The following is a 12,976-nucleotide window of genomic DNA, read 5'->3' as shown; positions in this document are numbered from 1 at the left end:
TTGAGATAATCTCTGTGTGGTAAAGTGAAAATTTGTAAAATGCCATTTAAAAAGATTTTGAGGAAACTAGATTTAATTTAAAAGCTTGAGAAAGGTAGAAAGAAAAAAAAGGTATTTGTACATGGCAGATTGAGACAAAGCTTCTTAATGGAGTAAAAAAGAGCCTTTGGTTGAAGGGCAGCCATGTAAACTAATATTAAGTGATTTAAACAAAATCTAAGCCTCGTTTAAAAGAGTGAAGCTGTAGGTGGTGAAAAAGTACATTTAATAGTACAGTATAGATGATAAATGAAATGCTTTAAATGGTTAAATTGAAGGAAGATTGCTTTACTCATCAAACTATTAAAATGTACTTATTAAACTAAAAAGAGGGAGATGAGATAATCTTTGTTTGGTGAAGTAAAAAGTTGTAAAATGTCTAAGTACATTGCAAAAAGCTTTAAAAGGTTAAATTGAAGGTGGTTAAGATGCCTTCACGATGGAGGGAAAAAAATATAACCCATGAAAATGGGAAGATAATAAAAGATTTAGATAAAGAAGATTAAAAATTTGAAGTGGAAAACTTCAAAAACAGAAGTACAAAAAGGTTAAAAAAAAGAGAGAAGATGTAGAAAGATAAAGATATAGGAAGATAAAAAGATGTAGAAAGACAAGAATTTTATACCCACAAAATAGGAAATGAAAGAAAACTAGGAGAGAAGAAAGCAACTAAGGGTAAATATAAAAACCTTAGAAGAAAACTAGAAGATAGAAATAAGATGGAAAATGGTTAAAAATGTCAAGTAAAGGTATTTCAGATAGAAAATACAAAGGGCTAAGACAACTATGGTTTCAAACCACATCTAAAAATTAAAAGGACTAAAGTAATTCTAAAAACTAAGGCAAAATGCTTTTGAAAGACTTAAATTTAAAAGGATCTTAAAGGGGTATATATCCCCCAAAGATAAACTTAAAATAACCCTTTTTTTACTCTAAACTTTTTAAATTTGGATTCATCAGGACTTAATGCTGCGGAAAGACATATGTATCCAAAAAATGTACATAAGCCTAAGGTACTTTGGAAAGATATTCTAACAGGACATTGGAAAGCTCCTGACCCAGTGTTTGTCTGGAGTCGGGGTTCTGTTTTTGTGTTTCCACAGGGAGAACAGCAGCCGATTTAGATTCCAGAGACACTAACTAAAACAATTTCTACAGACCAAAAAGAAGATAATTTGACTCAAATCCATAACAGCTGATATCCAGAGCTCCAGCTTGGCTATTCTTACATCTGCGACAGTGATTAACCACGGTGCCTTTTTTCAATATCTATTTTATTATTGCATTTTTCCCACATCATAAAATTCTATTTTATTTTTTGAGCTCATACAAACCTAGGTTAATGTTTTTCTGATCAGCTTGGTTTTTTGACTGTGTTTTATTTTTTGACTGTGGAGTTTTTAAACATTGCAATGGAGATTTTTACCTAGGTAAAGCTACAAGGCTGTTATTATTGTCTTATGTGTTGTATGTTATGAGTGCACTGTTTTGTGTTGCATGTCAGTATGTGTGTATGTCCATATTTTTATATGAGGAGCGCTCATGAAAAAATGGATCCGAATTTTCTTTTTTTTTTATTCACGTGATTTAAGTGGTTTAATCTAAATTAGGTAAACAGCTGTTAATGATTGTTTTCAAAGGTGGTTAACAGATCTGTTTGCTTACTATTGTTTTTAAAGGTGATTAACAGATCTGTTTGTTTACTTTCACTTTTCCTTTTCATTATATTTAATAATTCTGTTCAGGATAATGTCTCTTTAACATCATTGCCAGAATTCCCATCTCCATCCCAGTGCCAGTGAAGACTAAGAAAACCAAACTACAGCTTCTATGATAGCTATCACAGTAAACTGTATAAACTGACGCATCAATGAATATAATTCAACAAGTAATGCTCAATCAAGGACTTGATTTACTTTGGGAGGAAATGAACATATTGATAGACTCCTCCGATTTGAACTGCTTGCAGAACTTGCTTGGACTATATATGAGTTGCATGCATTGTGAACTATCATCTGGTGCAGCGAATTGTGGTACTGCTGGCATATCCTTGCTGATGGTGTCACTAGTGATGCAATTTCCTTGCCAGCGCCCCCTATGTTAATTGTGGTAATGCTGGCATCTTTGCTGATGGTGTCACCAGTGACACAATTTTTCCAAAGGAGCCGTCAATTGGCTTGGTGTCGTGGCATTTCTGTATCCTCCTCCCTTCTACTAGTGATGGTCTAAAATTTGGGGGCCAACAGAGGTGAGGCAAGAACCTCACCCCCCCACTGGCACCAAGGTTAAATTTGGGGGCCAACAGAGGTGAGACAAGAACCTCACCCACCCACACTGGTGCTTAGGCCTATCCACAAGCATGGCTGAATGCTGGACCGGTAGTCAGTGACGGGTTGATCTGGTTGCAGTGGATTCAACCCAAGACAGGAAACTGACGTCTAAAGGTCAGTTCTCCCATGACGGGTAAGAACCATATGTTGAATTGGACAACCTACCTGGCACGGTCCTTTAGCCACATTGCTTGTTGTTTAATTAATCAGAAGGGGGGAGAAAATTAATGCTGCAGTCTTGGCTGGGCACAGAATCAGGAGGCACTCACAGCCTTGTAGATTCAAACAGCTATTCTTTATTCCCGACTCACACCGCCTCCACACAGGTTCGGGGGCAATCCAATCTCCCAAACAATTCACCTCCTAAAAACTTTTTCTCCAGGAGAACTCAGCGGGAACTCAGGCTGCAGGCACGCCCTACTCCCAGCAGCAATAATCTTCAACCTCCAACTTCCCTAAAACTCCTTTTGTCTTAAACCGGGAACACCCTAAGGAGTGGGATACTTCCTCAAACCTGATCAGCTCTAAACCCAGATCTGCCTTGGTCCTTGAGCAAGGTCACCTTACATGCAATGTCAACAGTGAAATCCATTTAACATGGGGTACGCTGGCAAGGAAATTTTGAAGCTTCATTCCTACTTGACAATGGCCCTCAGCAGGGGAGAAAATAATATTACAATATAATGCATATGAAACCACATATCAAGCTTCAGTTTCACCCAAAATAAATCCTCTGCAGAAAAGAACCCCATTTATTTTCAGCACCAACAGTTAAATTATATGAAGTTACATAAAGTATACAAAAGGTATATAAAGTTCCCCTTGAGGAAGACACTCCTATTTCTAACTACTGACTAAAAGCAACAGAAGATTCTTGCCAATAATTAAAGGAAACTGATAGGCAAATCAAATGCCCAAAAAAGAAAATTAAAAAAGGCATCTTATCACTACCTCTAAAATATCCCCATTCATGAATGTTCTTGTTATATCTAGAAACCATCTGAGAGCCAGTATTAGTGGTAGAATACTGCCATGAAGATTAGATAAGACGGAGCAATTAAAAGTTTCATCACTGCAGATAAAGTCTGAGACTCTAGAAAACCAACAACAGTGCAGAATGAAAACTAAAAACTCAAAAGGAGAATCATTTTGAAAACTAAAGAGTTTTTAATTTCTTAAGTATAACACTTATGACATGAGAGGCGAGTCTGAGGGGAAATACACTTTTCCCTTCTGATGAAAATTCTATTAAGGTTAAATTTGGAAAAGGGAAAGAAACCAGAGATGTATGGAGAAAGGGAACACATTTATCTCTTCTTAATCTGTGTCAAATGAGACCATAGATTATATAAAGCTCCATAATTACACACTGGGTGGTATCCCATTTCTTGTGATATGAAAAAAATGATGCAGAATCATGGAGGCTCATGACTGGAAATAATTTTTATATCTAATTTTGCTTCCATACATCATCCCTGCTAAGGTGCTGTTGATTTGATTTGTGGGTGGGGAGCCAAGAACTGCCTCAAGAGAACAAATTCTGCATAAGCTACTATCAGAACAAATGTACTTAAGTGCCACTGCCCTGAAAGGAAATATTCAAAAGGAAGATGGATTAGACAGGGGTCCTTTCCTAACTGAGTTTTTCATTTTATAGGGAGCTAAGATAAAACACAACCTGACTGAAGGCAAAGAATACAAATGAATGCCAGAGGAGCAATGCAAACAAGGTGCCACCCAAACACTCATCAGTCGGCAAAGATCCTTTCTGGTCAGGTGCTGAAAGCAGGGCTCCTCAGGAAGACAGGATGAGTGCTGCCACCCAGAATGGCAAGAGTCCTAGGGATGAACAGAGTTAACAGGCTACAATGTGAGAGGAGAAAATGCAAATCAAGCCCATTTATCCAAAAGCTCAAAGAAGGAAAGAAAGACGACTACTACATGAAAAATGCCACTTAGGTACATGGAAAAACAGTTCCAAGTTTAAAGGTTACCAATCCTATTTGGTATACTTGAAAGAAACAATAGATGGTTCTTTATATGGAGTACTGCAACTGGGACTCTGTCTAAATATAAAGTTTGTACCTAGAGGCACCATGTTTCAAGATCATTCCCTAAGAGTCAGAAATGGCAACAAAATGAAACTAGTTTTCCATAGGGATTACTGTCTTATTTTCTGCTGTGTGGTGTTTTATTTAGGGTGAGAACTTTCAAGGATGCAACCCGGAATGTCTCTAAACTGGAACATTCCTACAGTCATCAAAACCCTTGCTACTATTTTACGTAAACAATCCACATATCACATTTTTTTAAATGAAAAGGACAATACTCATAAGCCACTAGGAGGACACTCCTAGTGAATCTCCCCATTTAAAATATCAAAGCATGATATAAACAATGTCATGTCTTTCATCAGAAGATCCATACAACTGGCTGGAAGTAGAACCCCTGGGGGAACCTTCAGGCATAGAATATAGGAAAAGCAGAAAATGGATGACCCAGAAGTTGCAAAAAAGAAAAAAAGGGGGGGAAAAAAGCACACAATGGACATAATATTCTGCTTTTTTAGAGTAAAAACAGCACAATTGATATTAAAAAATCAACTTTAAATATGCATGCCTGAGTTACTATCTCAGACTTAATTTACAGGATTAACTCTAATGTCCATGAATCCTTCCCTTTTGAAACAGCAAAGCTAAGAATTGTCATGTTTTCACCATGACGACCTTTATGATGTGTAGAGCCTTCTGGAACTTGATGTGAGGGGTAGCAACCACAACCAGTTCAGTTCTGTTTCAGAAAGTCTCCTGACTTTCTATGCTGTGCCAGGCCTTAGGTGTATTAGGAGCACAGGGCCTGGCAAAGAGGTCAGGTTAACTCTACAAAGACCCCAAGAAATCAGTCATTTAAATCTACACTGCTACCCATCAAAAGTAAGAATATAACACCTGTCAAACTTTTACTTACACTTCCGGCCCAAAGTTCTGGTGATACCTCTGCAAGTTTATAGTAGACAAATACAGGGTCACCTTTTTTAAAATTTACAAAACGACAATCTGGTCCTGTGAAATCTTCAACAGCTTCACCTCGATACATTAACACTGTATATAAACATTGAAAAAAGAAAAAAAACAAACATTAGGATTTGATTTTTCACAGTCCATATTGACTCATCAGGAAATATGAATCCCACTATGAACAAAAATCAAGTTTTTCCAGTACTCTCTGGAATCACTTTTAATTCACCTGCTCAAAGTATCTAAAATCCTTAGAGATTTTATTGCTATAAAATACAATATTCCCTGCAATTAGACGAGGGAAAAGGAAGCTTCTCTATTTTTCTCTGTGCTGAGAAATAAAAAGCAAAGTGGCTACCACCAACCATAGCTGGTTTCAGTGAAACTCTTGGTTCTTGCAGGCCTCCTCAACTTTTTTCTGTTTCATAATCATAGAAAGCTTCATTTTGCAAATATGTAAATCCAAGTGTAGACATGGACAGGCTTAAGTATGGCTTCATGCAGAGGTAATAGGGAAGAGGTTAGAATATCCAGGAACCCCCAAGGGGTTAATTAACTTGAACTAACTGCTAAAAGACATTACCTTTAAGTGGCTGCAAGTGCTACCATGCAGCCGTAAACACTGTCAATTTCATTTGCAGCAGAGTTGCTGTCTCTGGGTTCAGGATCTGGGTAAATAACCAGGAAATATGTTTTCTCTGAGCAAATATTGTTGACTATATCCAACATTAAGATTGTTTCAAAACATCCTCATTCGTATTTTTTTTTAATAAACAAAATCAAAAGTGGGTATCCTATCTGACAAGGAACAAGTTTAACCACGAGAAAAGGTCAGGCAATACCTTCATGCTTAAAATGCAGGACTAGGATCACAATTGATCTAGAAACTGGTAGAAGCAACATTTTTCTTTTGGTTGACCAAATAGACAGTTTCTGATTTAAGATGAAATGGACAATAGATGTATGTAAAAAGCACAAAGAAATGGAAATAACACTTTTTCTAAAAGCCAATTAGCAGTAAAATACACGAGAATGTTTGTTTTATAAAAATATATGTCTGAGGAAGAAACAGATTTGGAGAGGGTAACTTGTTTTTTTGAAGCTAAAATAGGACTATTTTCAGAACTGTCAGCATCCTAATTCATATGTAATTAAGAGGCCAAGTTGAAGGTGAGAGACACTTTAAGGTGGGGAATTTTCATCACAAGTGGAAATGGCAATGTTTCTCTTGTTCCCCCTTAGGTCATAGAGGATTTATAAATCAGTAATATATTAGGTGACAACATAATGCATACTATGGAGCACCTATTTAGTTCTTTTTTTTTTTTGGAGCACTTATTTGGAAGGCACACAAGGACACCTTACATACACACCTCACTACTTCCTACAATGCAACACAGACCCACCTGTTGTTTTTGGTCACATCTGTTTGGACACAGGCCATTTCTCAAGTTATGTTACCCCACTGAACCTAACCAACACCATATCTTAGTACTGACGAAGCATCAGTGATGAAATTGTCCAGGTATCCCACGTAGGATAGCGCTCAATAGCAAAGAATAGCAAAAATGAAAGAAAATATCATGGCAGCTGCTTTGCTTCTCTGAGTGTTTATTTATTCCAGCCTTAGGGTTACCTCTAGGAACTTCTTAACATATATTGGAGACATCTTTTTTCTTTATTGGAGTGGAACAAACAATTCAAATTACAAAATTTGGTTTTGGTAACACCAATTTAGACATAAAGAGCTCAATGGTAAACTTCTTGGCCTTTTTAGCATGAATATTTTAAAATATGTACTGCTTACAATTTATGGACAACACGGTCATCAAGTTGCAAGGTTACTAGAAACCAAGCGGGAGTCCATAAGAAGTATTCTGGGCCAGTAAATATATAGAGGAAAGAGGTTCCAACAACACTAGTGACTGAGTCTAAAACTGAATTGGCTTATAAAAATCTTGGAGTATTTATTATTGTTATTGCAACAAACCTCTTCATCTGAATCTGAATGGCTACATCCTCCCCACTGCCCACCTCCAATCCAGGAATTCTGTCCGCTTCCTGCGCACAGAAGAGGCTGCAGTTCCCAGGTGGCTGGTGCAGATCCTTGGCCTCTTTCAAAAGCAAAATATTATTGGCCCACCTGCTACCCTACCTCAAATATGAAGGGAGGCTTCTATGCACAGAAATGACAGGATTGAAGCAGAGTCGGGGCCGAGACCTCAGAACACATTGCGTGCCTGGACTCGGTGCTCTTCCCAAGCCTAAACTCTAGTCCCTGTTAAAAGGCAAAACCAGCCTTTTAACGATGCAAAAGGACGAAGGGGCCAGTGAGCCTTTCCCAAGGAGCCCCACCATCAACCTGCCGCAGGAATTAGGGCCACCGAGCCCTGGAGAGCATCTGCCCTGATACTGCACCGGCCCAGGTCCCTGTAGAGGGGGCAGAAAAGCGCTCTGCTACAGCGTGGGCACAACCCCATCACCTACTGAGATCCTAGGCGAATCCTGGAAGGGAATAAACTGAGAGCTGTCCCTGGGGAATCGTGTTTCCCACCCCCCCGTCTCAGTCAGTAGAGAAAAATAAAACGCTGGCATCAAGTGGGAGTCGAAGCCCCCCACAACCCGAGCGGGCTGGCTGGGGCGCCAGCAGAGCCAGAGGGGACACAAGCAGGGTCCCGAGGCTCTGTCACTCCTGCTCCCCACCCGTCATCCTGCGACCCCCTCACCCAGCCCTCGGGGCTGGGGACCGGGAGATCGGAGCCCCATGCGGCCCCAAAGAGCCACAGTGGAGACCCTGGGCTGCCCGCCCGCCTGCGCACTCACTGCTGCATTTGTCGTCTGCACAGAGTTTGTGTTTTGACCAGCGCTGGCCGGTGTTCGGGTCCGGTTGGCCTGGCACTCGCCAGTTCGGCCACAGCACGAACAGCCAGAAGAGCACCATGAACAGCCAGAAGACCAGCACCTGTGCCACAGCCATGTTGTGGTCACCTGGGTGAGCCGGTGAAGTAGGCTTCGGCGGGCGTCTGTGGGCGCGTAGGAGGTAGGGCTCAGGGGGCGTGTGGGTAGCCAAGCGCAGAGGGGTGGCACCCGGGAAGGCTTAAGCCTTTCCCGGGTGACACTTCAGCAGGGATATCTGGGGGTTGATCCACAGACTCTACTGGAGAATGCACAGAGCTGGAGCTCCGTCCTTCTCTAGTCCAGACCTTCTCCTCGACTGAAGACCTTCTCCTCTAGTTGCTGCCTTGGCAACTAGGACTCTCCTTCTCGTCCAATCACCTGCCTTTGCTTCTGTGCCCTCACAAGCGACCCTCCACATGATTCTAGTCATCACCCACCCATCCCCCCCCCTGCCAACTGGTCCTTTCTGGCTTTCCTCAACGTCTCATTTCTGGTTCATCCTGAACTAGCCCACTCCACCATCACTCCCATCCCCCATTCCTGGTCTGGTACCTCCTTTTCTGAACTACCAAATCCCACCCCTGACTTGTCACAGCTAGTCTATGGTTCCAGGCTCCCTCCCCTTCAAACTCCTAGAGGTTCCTTGAAGCCCCACCCCAAGATCCCTCTGATTAGGAAAGGGGAAGGTGAATGGAACTGTGAGTGAGGGTGTAAACTGGAGACAGTGGCCTGCTTTCTTTTAAGGCGGGGACAGGTGGGGGCAGAGAGATGGACATTAGTCTTCAGGCTAAGATCTTGAGATTCTTATCTTTATCCGTAAGGGAAGAAATTATTTAATTCAAAAGCATATTTTTAACTCTCATTTTGTGCTACCATTCATGCCAGACGCTGGACAAAGCCCTAGCATGGTGTGGGAATGGGTGAAAATCAAAAGACAAGATATCTGATCCTGGTCCAAAAAAGTCCACAACTTAGTGGGAACCAACTGACAAAACCGATTGTCAGAGAAGAAAGCTAGTAGCTAACATTTCTTGAATGCTTTCTTTATGTCCAGTTGTTATTCTGAAGGTTTTATACATATCAATTCATTTAATTTTCATAACAATAGTAACTTACAGTAGTAGTAGGTCCTATTCCAATCCTTATTTTAGAGTAAATTGAGGCAGTCACACATCCAGTGAGCAATGGAGCTAAGTATCAAGCCCAAGGAGTAGACTCCTTTTCATCACAACCTATCAACTAACAAGCAATTGTACTTTCTGACAAGAGGAGCAAAATCTGATTTAAATCATAATATAGCTGAATTACTGATATGTACAGTTAAGGGGGGAAAGGCACAAGCTAGCCAGCCCAAGGAAGAGTGTCTGCAATGCTCCCATCCTGGGTGGAGCCATTCTCGTTTGTCTGTGACCAAGGGCTTGTTACTATAGTCTCTGCTAAAGTTATTCATCAACCTCCAACAATGAACCCATCAGTTGTTTCTCCAAATTAACTGAATCTTTAAAACTTAGAGAAAAGAATGTAGTCCACCATGTTCATAATGTTAAATAAAGAAAACGATGGGAAAAAAAAGGTGTGCACAAACATTTGTCTACAGGGCCATGAGAGGTCCCCGTTGGTCCAGTGTACTTCTGCGCTTTCTGGAGAACCAGTGGATCATACAGAGAAACTGTCTATCTGAGTCATTCTTCATTTCTTTTCTACCATGTATTTATTATGTTATAAAATGTATCTAGTAGGCATCTCTAACAACATGTTGAAAACTGAACTCATTTTTCTCTCAAAATCTGCTTTCAGTCTTCCCTATCTCAGAAATAAGAATGACAATTTAATTCCCATTATCCAGGTGCTCAAAGCCCAAAACTTACAAACCACCTTTGATCTCTTTTCTCTCACATTCCAACTCCAGTCCATTAGACAATATATATTTTTTTTTAATCGTGGTATTTGGGATGACCATTTTTTAATTTTTTTTTACATTTTTGTTTAAATTATCTTAAATTACCTATCACTGTTATCTTTATGAAAGGGGTAAAAACTATTAAGTTATTTATATTGTCCATTACAGATTTCCCAGAGTCTATTTGATCACCTATCTTACTCTCCATATTTCAAGAACATTTAGGTAATTTCCTAAAGCCACCAACAAGCTGGTAACATAGTCACAGACTTTCTGACAGCTAAGTTGGGGGTCTCACTATGTTCCTACTGGGTTATTTGCACTCGTTTGTTTTAGGCTTTCTAATGGTGGTGTTTGGTTGGTTTTTTTTTTCTTTTTTTTTTTTTATTGGTTGTTCACAACATTACAAAGCTCTTGACATATCATACTTCGAAAAATAGTTTCAAGTGAGTTATGAACTCCCATTTTTACCCCAAATACAGGTTGCAGAATCACATAGGTTACACATTCACATTTTTACATAATGCCATACTAGTGACTGATGTATTCTGCTACCTTTCCTATCCTCTACTATCCCCCTCCCCCCCATATTTTCTTTCTATCCCATCTACTGTAATTCATTTCTCTCCTTATTTTTCTTCCAATTCCCCTCACAACCTCTTTTATGTAGTTTTTTATAACAATGAGATTCTCTTTCCATTTCCATGCAATTCCACTTTTCTCTCTCTTTCCCTCCCATCTCGTGCCTCTGTTTAATGTCAATCTTTTCTTCCTGCTCTTCCTCCCTACTCTATTCTTAGTTGCTCTCATTATATCAAAGAAGACATTTGGTATTTGTTTTTTAGGGATTGGCTAGCTTCACTGAGCATAATCTGCTCTAATGCCATCCATTTCCCTGCAAATTCCATGATTTTGTCATTTTTTAGTGCTGTGTAATACTCCATAGTGTATAAATGCCACATTTTTTTAATCCATTCATCCATTGAAGGGCATCTGGGTTGATTCCACAGTCTAGCTATTGTGAATTGTGCTGCTATGAACATCGATGTGGCAGTATCCCTGTAGTACGCTCTTTTAAGGTCTTCAGGGAATAGACCAAGAAGGGCAATAACTGGGTCAAATGGTGGTTCCATTCCTAGCTTTCCCAGGAATCTCCATACTGCTTTCCAAATTGGCCGAACCAATTTGCAATCCCACCAGCAATGTATAAGAGTACCCTTTTCCCCACATCCTCACCAGCACTTGTTATTATTTGACTTCATAATGGCTGCCAATCTTACTGGAGTGAGATGGTATCTTAGGGTAGTTTTGATTTGCATTTCTCTGACTGCTAGAGATGGTGAGCATTTTTTCATGTATCTGTTGATTGATTGTATGTCCTCCTCTGAGAAGTGTCTGTTCAGGTCCTTGGCCCATTTGTTGATTGGGTTATTTGTTGTCTTATTGTCTAATTTTTTGAGTTCTTTGTAAACTCTGGATATTAAGGCTCTATCTGAAGTGTGGGGGGTAAAAATTTGTTCCCATGATGTAGGCTCCCGATTTACTTCTCTTATTGTTTCTCTTGCTGTGAAAAAACTATTTAGTTTAAGTAAGTCCCATTTGTTGATTCTTGCTATTAACTCTTGTGCTATGGGTGTCCTGTTAAGGAATTTGGAGCCTGATCCCACAATATGTAGATCGTAGCCAACTTTCTCTTCTATCATACGCAGAGTCTCTGATTTGATATCAAGGTCCTTGATCCATTTTGAGTTAATTTTTGTGCATGGTGAGAGGAGGGGATTCAGTTTCATTTTGTTGCATATGGATTTCCAGTTTTCCCAACACCATTTGTTGAAAATGCTATCCTTCCTCCATTGCATGCTTTTAGCCCCTTTATCGAATATAAGATAGTTGTAACTTTGTGGATTAGTCTCTGTATCCTCTATTCTGTACCATTGGTCTACCCGCCTGTTTTGGTACCAGTACCATGCTGTTTTTGTTACTATTGCTCTGTAGTATAGTTTGAAATCTGGTATTGCTATACCACCTGATTCACACTTCCTGCTTAGAATTGCTTTTGCTATTCTGGGTCTTTTATTTTTCCATATGAATTTCATGATTGCTTTATCTATTTCTACAAGCAATGCCATTGGAATTTTGATTGGCATTGCATTAAACCTATAGAGGACTTTTGGTAATATCGCCATTTTTATGATGTTAATTCTGCCTATCCATGAACAGGGTATATCTTTCCATCTTCTAAGATCTTCTTCTACTTCTCTTTTTAGGGATCTGTAGTTTTCATTGTATAAATCTTTCACCTCTTCTGTTAGGTTGATTCCCAAGTATTTTATTTTTTTTTGAGGATATTGTGAATGGAGTGGTTTTCCTTATTTCCATTTCAGAGGTTTTGTTGCTGATATACAGAAATGCCTTTGATTTGTGCGTGTTGATTTTATATCCTGCCACTTTGCTGAATTCATTTATTAGTTCTAGTAGTTTTTTTGTAGACCATTTTGGGTCTTCTAGGTATAGAATCATGTCATCTGCAAATAGTGATAATTTAAGTTCTTCCTTTCCAATTTTTATGCCTTTAATTTCTTTCGTTTGTCTAATTGCTCTGGCCAGTGTTTCGAGAACTATATTGAATAGAAGTGGTGATAGAGGGCATCCCTGTCTTGTTCCTGATTTTAAGGGGAATGCCTTCAATTTTTCTCCATTCAGAATGATGCTAGCCTGGGGCTTAGTGTAAATAGCTTTTACAATATCAAGGTAAGTTCCTGTTATCCCTAGTTTTTCTAATGTTTTGAACA

At 39.5% G+C, this 12,976-nt stretch overlaps 1 pseudogene across 1 annotated transcript in view; it reads right to left on the bottom strand.

Annotated features, from left to right (window-relative positions):
- Positions 1-12,976, bottom strand: part of LOC144374188 (transport and Golgi organization protein 1 homolog) — a 117,977-nt pseudogene that overhangs the window by 42,241 nt on the left and 62,760 nt on the right. The window contains exon 16 of the transcript XR_013433659.1: positions 5,337-5,470. The product of XR_013433659.1 is annotated as a transport and Golgi organization protein 1 homolog (transcript). The remainder of the gene's footprint in view (positions 1-5,336; positions 5,471-12,976) is intronic.

The sequence above is a fragment of the Ictidomys tridecemlineatus genome, unplaced genomic scaffold, assembly GCF_052094955.1.
Source record: "Ictidomys tridecemlineatus isolate mIctTri1 unplaced genomic scaffold, mIctTri1.hap1 Scaffold_61, whole genome shotgun sequence".
Lineage (NCBI taxonomy): Eukaryota > Metazoa > Chordata > Mammalia > Rodentia > Sciuridae > Ictidomys > Ictidomys tridecemlineatus.
The sequence above is the reverse complement of the archived record's forward strand: the minus strand, read 5'-3'. Positions and strand labels throughout refer to the sequence as shown.